The sequence below is a fragment of the Orbicella faveolata genome, unplaced genomic scaffold (assembly GCF_042242905.1).
Source record: "Orbicella faveolata isolate gen_17 unplaced genomic scaffold, um_ofav_v1 contig_1, whole genome shotgun sequence".
Taxonomy (NCBI): Eukaryota; Metazoa; Cnidaria; class Anthozoa; order Scleractinia; family Merulinidae; genus Orbicella; species Orbicella faveolata.
The window spans coordinates 7,272,051-7,279,242 of record NW_028301536.1 but is presented as its reverse complement, the minus strand read 5'-3'; the positions used below and the strand labels follow the sequence as shown (position 1 = coordinate 7,279,242).

Sequence of the window (7,192 nt, the reverse complement as noted above, 5' to 3'; positions counted from 1 at the left end):
TTTGTTATGTCGTAAATAAGTCCTAGCAAGGTGTTGGCAGTTGTTGCTATCTGTTGAGAGGCATTTGTTTTAAGTTGGTGAACCAGCTCTTCAGTCCCAATTAATAGTGTGGTCTGTCAGTTGATGATGTTCAACAATACGATTGTTGAAATAATTTTGCGTTGCCCGTTTGTGTTCAGTCAATTGTGTTAAGACTTCTGCCAGTCGGAGCATTTGATCCTGTATGCTGCTTTTAGTCTGTTGCTTTATTTGTCCCTGTCTTTAACGGTGGTCAGTAATTGTTTACCTCCTTTGTCTAAGAAAAACGCAAAACACGAAGGGTTTTGAAAATAGTATGCCTTTAATTTACACTTCTACAGTTAGTCTCTCGATTCTTAAATGTTCATTCACAACCCTTACTGAACCGTACAAGAATTGAGGAATGGGTGGAGTCCCATTCCTTTTAGTTTGTTACAAAAAGCGGTGACCTTTATACAAACAGGCAAGCCATGCAAGTATCAAACCAAGTTGTAATGTCAGCCTCAAAGATCGTTAACAAGAAGTTGTTAACGATCTACTGAAAGTGTGGCATTCCCAGTGCGAAGCAAGGGTTTTAAGTCTGCTACAAAGGAATATCGCTACAAAAGACAGCCAAAATGCCACAATTTTATATGGGTGGACTTCAAGACAGAGATCGTATCATAAACTTAAGAAAGAACGTTGCGTTGTACTTGCAGTGTCATCATGACATCAACAACTCTCACCGTCACGCAATAAAGAAGGACTTCCGTAAGGACAAAACTGTAACATGTAGAACAACCTGACAGCTCTATGGTGTTTGGCTGTATTTGTTTGGGTACTTATCAAAACTCTCTAAAATGAAGAATGCTTATCATTCACGGAGCTTTAGCGGCCTCCACTATCGCTAAAACATTCAAGGAGCACAAGGCAACCGAAGTTTCAATGGCCAAAGCTTGATTTGGTGTCCTAAACCTACCTTACAAGCTAAGGCCAAAGATAAAAAAAAAGTAGAGAATCATAGGAGGCCTAATGCAGACAGGTCCCCCAAATACCAGAGGGTAGGACTACGAGTGACTCCGCCAGTGAAATAAGTATTCCAATCTCTCTTCATAGAGATTTCAAAACAGTTCGACTGACATGGGCATCTCTTACATCAGAGGTAACAAATTATTATTGTTAAGCCAGAAGATGCGAAAGATTCTCCTAAGACAACCGTTGTGGAAGACGCTGATCTTTTTCATATCACCTTTTACCACTTCCCAGTAGTCGGAGCCATACAGCAGAACTGGCTTGACCATGATGTTGTATAGTCTAAGCTTCCTCCATAGGCTGTACTGCTTCAACTTCCGTACAGGCTGGAGTCTTGAAAATGCACCGCGATCTTTCCCAAACCTTGCTTTGATGTCCTTCTGTGTTATATTGTCCTTTGAGACAAGGCTTCCCAAGTAGCTGAATTCCTCCACCAAGCCAACTGGTTCACCATCTCCTGTAATAAGTACATCTGGGAATTGCATTGATGCACATAACCTGGGTCGTTGAGGTGTTGATGGACAAGCCTACCTGCTTTACACATCTGCTGAGTCTTCTCCTATAGGAGGCAAAGTGTTGTGGAAAGAACAGCAAGGTCATCTGCAAGGTCGAGATCTTCAAGCTGGAAAAAGAGTGTCCACTGTATGCCTCTGGTTCTATCAGCCATTGTCCTACGCATGATCCAATCAATGAGGCAACCAGAAAGAGGATAGGAGAGATGACACATCCCTGTCGCACACCAGACTCCACAGAGAACCGATCTGACAGGTTTCCATCTAAAATGACTGCACTCGAACTGTTGGTAGAACAACCCCTTGAGTGTGACCCTCTTTAGAGGAACCTAAAACAGATGGGTGTTATTGTGTGCACGTGATACCTAAGCTCAAACCTTTTAATGAGTTTCGACAAACCTATTCTATAATTATTCAGTCCTAACGAGTTTGTAGCAAGTAGAATTTCAGTGACATAATACCCACTAATGTACTAATCAGAGATGATAGCGACGACAAATCTCATATGTCATCGACAACCCGTTTGATATCAAAGCTGACATCTTGGATTGAAAATATGCCAAATCTGCAAAGGAAGTGATCCGTGAAAAGAAGAGAAAGGGTCACCGACCATTTAAGAGAATAAACTGTAGGTGAAGTTAACGCGACTGGTACCAAGCCCTATACTTGCTTATATTTCTCCCTTACTCAGTCGCTTTGTGAATAATCTTAAACTTGTAGATAAGATCTCCCAAGATTCAATAATACTGCTGTGGCCAGCAGAAACCTGGTTCCCACACTCGGGCTCTACAACTATAGCATTGACTAGAAAATCATCCAACCAACTACAAACTTCCACCATCATTAAGGGCCCATTAACCGATCTTTTCGAGCCGTTGCTAGGGAAAATTTATTCTCATATAACCTCGTCATTTTTAGTTACTTCAGAGTTATTTCATGTGTTTTAACTTTTTCATGATCAGTAACACTAGTGATGACGTCATCAGGCCACGCTCATGGTCATGTGACTAACACAGAAAAAATGCAAAGGCTCCCAGGCAAATTACTTTCTCGGGATTTTTTTCATTGATTTAATATTTTAATTTAAATCCTCAATACGCTATGCATCGATTTTGTTTCATTTCTAAAAGGTAAGATTTTGAAAGCATTTCAAAATATTGAAAAATTCGTAATTTTCTGAAAAAAGCATGATTTCGAAAAAGAAATGCATAGCTATGTTGCTAACGTTGGCTTTAATCGAAATTCGTCGAAAAACGCTGGATTTAATGAAAAACCGCGTTTCCTTTAGAATATAAAGAAACCGGAAGTGCGCCCGATATATATTGGAAGTTACCCTATCAGCGCGTGCGCAATTTACATTACCAGCGCACTTCGGCAAGATCAACTTGAACAAAGCCACACGGAGTTAGTTTTTCTCTTTCTATTGCTCTTGTTTCTCTGTCTTTCTCCTATTTTGTCTTTGCTTGTACTTTTTTTACCTTGCATTTTGCGAAACACAAAGAAAAACATCTAAAATGTAAGCGAATTTGCAAGTTTTTGAGTTGTTTTTATTTTCCGTGCTCAGGCTGACGTAAGTGACCGGAAGTGAAATTTCACCTCCTTAGCAACGCGCGCGAGCGCGCGCATGAATCGGTTAATGGACCCTTAAGAACCACAATGAACTTCTTATAATGGTCTGTCTAATGGTGTGATGTCTGACGACTATACCGACGAAACCTAATGTAGATGTAGAAGAAAACTGCCTTTCATCAAGACCCTCGTTACCTGTAATGAACACTATATCGAGGCTTCTCTAATAAAGTGAGTAATCTTAACTCTTTCTGATTCGCCAATTTGTTGCTTAGCAATGACGTCATCAATTTTTACACGTGGACGTATATAGATAGTGTTAGCGGCATATTCCCGCCAGTAGTTCAAGTTTCAGTTATCGTGCGTGCACAGTACGTGTTTTCAAGTAAATTAAGTTTTAAGCTACCCTTGACTATTTAGAGTGCAAGCGGGAACCGATGTGTAACTACAAACTCTTTTCTATGCTTGCTTTTTAGTATAAGTTTCAAGTTTTGACGTTTTTTAACCTTAAGTACCTTTAGTCTCGGTTTTTTTTTATACAACAGCCTATTGTACTAAGTCCAACACGTGGCAGAGCCCCAGTTTTCAAAGTTTTTATTTCATCTTGTTTTTAGCGATAGATCTTTATAGTTCACACTCCCCCTAGCTTAGGTTTCTATTTAGCAACTTTCCTAGAAGAATCTCTGGTAATTCAGTTAAGTCCTTTCCTTGCTAGTAAATTCCCACATCGCTTTCAGTGGCGCTCACGCAAGCACGCTTTTATCGCATCGTACAATTTTATTGCTTTCAAGTTTTTAGAGTGTTATCATTTATTGTATTAGGACAGTTAGCAGTATGCGTATCTGCTTGGGATCACTGATGATTTTAATTGTATCTTTACTGAGAAGTTTGACTGGAAGTATTGTCATATCGCAGTTATGATGGGAATGTTTGCTATTATTGTTTCGTGACTCTTGTCGTCTTGTAATCTTCTATTATCTGGTAATTAGTTTATTCATTACATTATATTTCAGTTTACGTTCGATTATCGTCAATTAAATCACCGTCAATCACAGCTGATTTTCCGTGATCTCTGGCTTTATTCGATTAGTAAAGTATCTCCCACACACGCTAGTCTCATCGCGACAAGTTGTCTAGCAAGTGACAATTCAGCCTTTCAACAGTCGCTGTGAACCTGACGTTACATTACCTCTTGCAGAGAGGGAACACAAAAACGGCTTAAACATACGTCGAGAAATTGTTGGCCTATTGTCATCAAAGTAAAATCACTTAAAGTTCTCTCGAAGTATAAATAAGGCCCTGGACCTGCTTACCAATCTGTATCTATACACTGTATAATCAGGGCTTGAGATACACTACTATAAATACCGCAAGTTCATCCATCATATTACTGTAGACAGTGGAAACCCACTTTGCATCTTAGCCATTTGAGACGCACTTCCAACCAACCAGCTAAACAACCAACCAGCTAACCCACCAACCAACCAACCAACTAACCAGAGTAAAACTGTTTTTGAGATGTTTCCAACATTCTACCTTAACTTCTTACATCTAACATCGTTGTATTAACTGATCAACTGTAATGATTAACTGTAATGTTGGTGACGTTTGCATTGTAACAGGACAACGGGAGCAATCTTTTTTGTCAGGGGAAAAGCAAAAATAGAAGTGAAAAATTATCTGTTTGTGAAAAGGTTGCTCGCAAGTATTACAGTTTATTTATTTTATTTTACTCATTTTTACTTACAGCCAATATAAGTTGACCAAATTGGAAAAGAGTTCATCAGGCAGCTCCTCAAGGAAGTTTCCGTACATTTCTCTGAGTCAAACGTTAAAATACACACAGATCAACATTTTTAGGTAGTTAATATTTCACAATGTGAAATTTATTCTTTGTTAGATGATGATGATAATAATAATAATAATAATTGATTGAGATTAAATTTCGATAAACATTTCAAAATAAAAATGAGCGATAGAAATTTTACACAACGTTTCGATGTCGTCATGACATCATTATCAAGTGACAAGAAAATAACGGTTCAACAGTGTTATATATGCGGTGAGAGGTGTGTTTCGCGCGGATGGAATCCGATTGCGTGTTCAGGCTAGGTTTCGTCTTTCTAATAAACAGCATTTCGTAAATCAAACAATCTAGTTTTCCGTTGCATTTCTTTAGGACGGAAAAAATTATTGGCAAGGTCGTCGATGTTATAAAGGCCGTGATCGTTCTTTAAATGCTTTCCGATTGCGGAGAACCTGTGTTCATCAATATGTTGGTGCAAATGCCGGCTGGTATATCCGGCATACTCTGCATCGCAGAGTATGTAATTGTACACTACGCATTGCTGATTAATTAGAGGTGGTTTTGGTTCACGCACCTTGAGATCTTCACAGATTTTGCGACTCTTGAATACTGGTTGAAGAGTGTGATCGATTTTCTTGCTTAGGGCAGATAGTTGTTTTTCACTGCATCGGCCGACGTTTGATCTTTAAATGCCAATACCATTCGATGAATAGTATCTTCGTTGACGGGTAGTCCAGGTGGCACGCGAGGATCTTTGGTCATCATTGAGGTGACAAAGTGACAAATGATGGAGTTAATTAGGCTTTCAGGGTACTTGAGGTTCGTAAACATCAGCTTCAGGCGATCACATTCACGAAAGACTCCCATGTGAATGACAGGTGAAAAGCACGGTTTATCATGGTTTTAATGAGCGATTTCTTGTACCTTTTGTCCACATGGCTTTGATGATGGAGTAGTAGGCCGGTATTTGTTGGCTTCCGGTAAACACTGGTTTCCAGTTTGTGACCTTTCTTAAGTTCCATACCAATAAATGGTAGCTTGTTGTCAGAAGCTAGTTCCATTGTGAAATTTATGGATGGGTGACAGTTGTTAAGTGTTGTTAAAAAGGCTTCTGCTGCTGGCACATCCTTCATCGTGGCAAGCGTGTCATCGACGTACCGCCTATAAAACTCTGGGAGCTTGTTGTCATGTTCTAATTTCTCTTCGATGGAGCAGAGAAATGCGTTTGCCATAAGGGGTCCCAAAGGTGAGCCCAGTGCCACTCCGTCAGTCTGTTCATAAAGCTTGCCATCGAATTGGAACAATTGGTTCTTAGTTGCTACTTCTAGAAGTTGTATCAGGTCAGGCTGAGTGATGTTTAACTTGTGTGTTTCGTTAAACCAGTTGTTTACGAACGCTTTTTCCGCGATTATTTCGATAGTTTCCTTAACTGGTTTCATCTGCGCGAAACTATTTGTTTAAACAAATATGTCAATGAACAATCACACCTCTCACCGCATATATTACACTGTTGAACCGTTATTTTCTTGTCACTTGATAATGATGTCATGACGACATCGAAACGTTGTGTAAAATTTCTATCGCTCATTTTTATTTTGAAATAATGATAATAATAATAATAATAATAATATTGATGATAATAAGTAACATTTGTATAGCGCTAATTCCATATAGTTCATTAGCACTTCACAATTTAAATAAGTAAATAAAAGCAAAACAAACTAGATGACAAACTCTGCTTGATTACTTATCACACTTCAAGTTGCATCATTCAAAGTTATTCTCGGCATGATGTACTTTTTGATGACGAAAGCAACTCGTAAAGAATAGGCTCACATAGTTTATAAACAAGCCTGCATCTTGACGGAATAAGCTTGGTCAATAAAGGATTTATTGTATGGTTTCCGGGTAAATTTTTATTGCGAGACACAGCGGGTAGTCACGAGCGGACAAGATAACTCCATTTTGCTCGCTCGGGTAGCCAATCGCACCGCAGGATTTGGTTCATCTTGCACTCTCACTGGGCTAGACATTCAATAAAGTAATTTTACAAGCTTAAAATATGGTGTTCCGAGAATTCTTTATCACACATAGTGGATCAAAGAATTAGCCTGCAAATTTAATTTAAATCTGAGTCAAAGCTCATTCCTGCAAAAACCAAAATAGCGTCCTAGTTGAGACACGAGGGAGTTTAAGTAACCACGACGGCGAAGCCGAGGACAACGTCGATTAAAAATTATTTTATGTTATACCAACGAATGCCGCGGTACTCTAA

General features: G+C 39.1%; 1 long non-coding RNA gene and 1 pseudogene across 1 annotated transcript; one reads left to right on the top strand and one right to left on the bottom strand.

The window, feature by feature from the left end:
• Positions 1–3,212: 3,212 nt before the first annotated feature.
• Positions 3,213–4,169, top strand: LOC149117898 (uncharacterized). The gene is made up of 2 exons (XR_016206515.1): positions 3,213–3,551; positions 4,124–4,169. It is a non-coding gene; the product is annotated as an uncharacterized LOC149117898 (long non-coding RNA).
• Positions 4,170–5,115: 946 nt separating this feature from the next.
• LOC149117897 (uncharacterized) lies at positions 5,116–6,513 on the bottom strand (annotated as a pseudogene).
• Between the last annotated feature and the right edge of the window lie 679 nt (positions 6,514–7,192).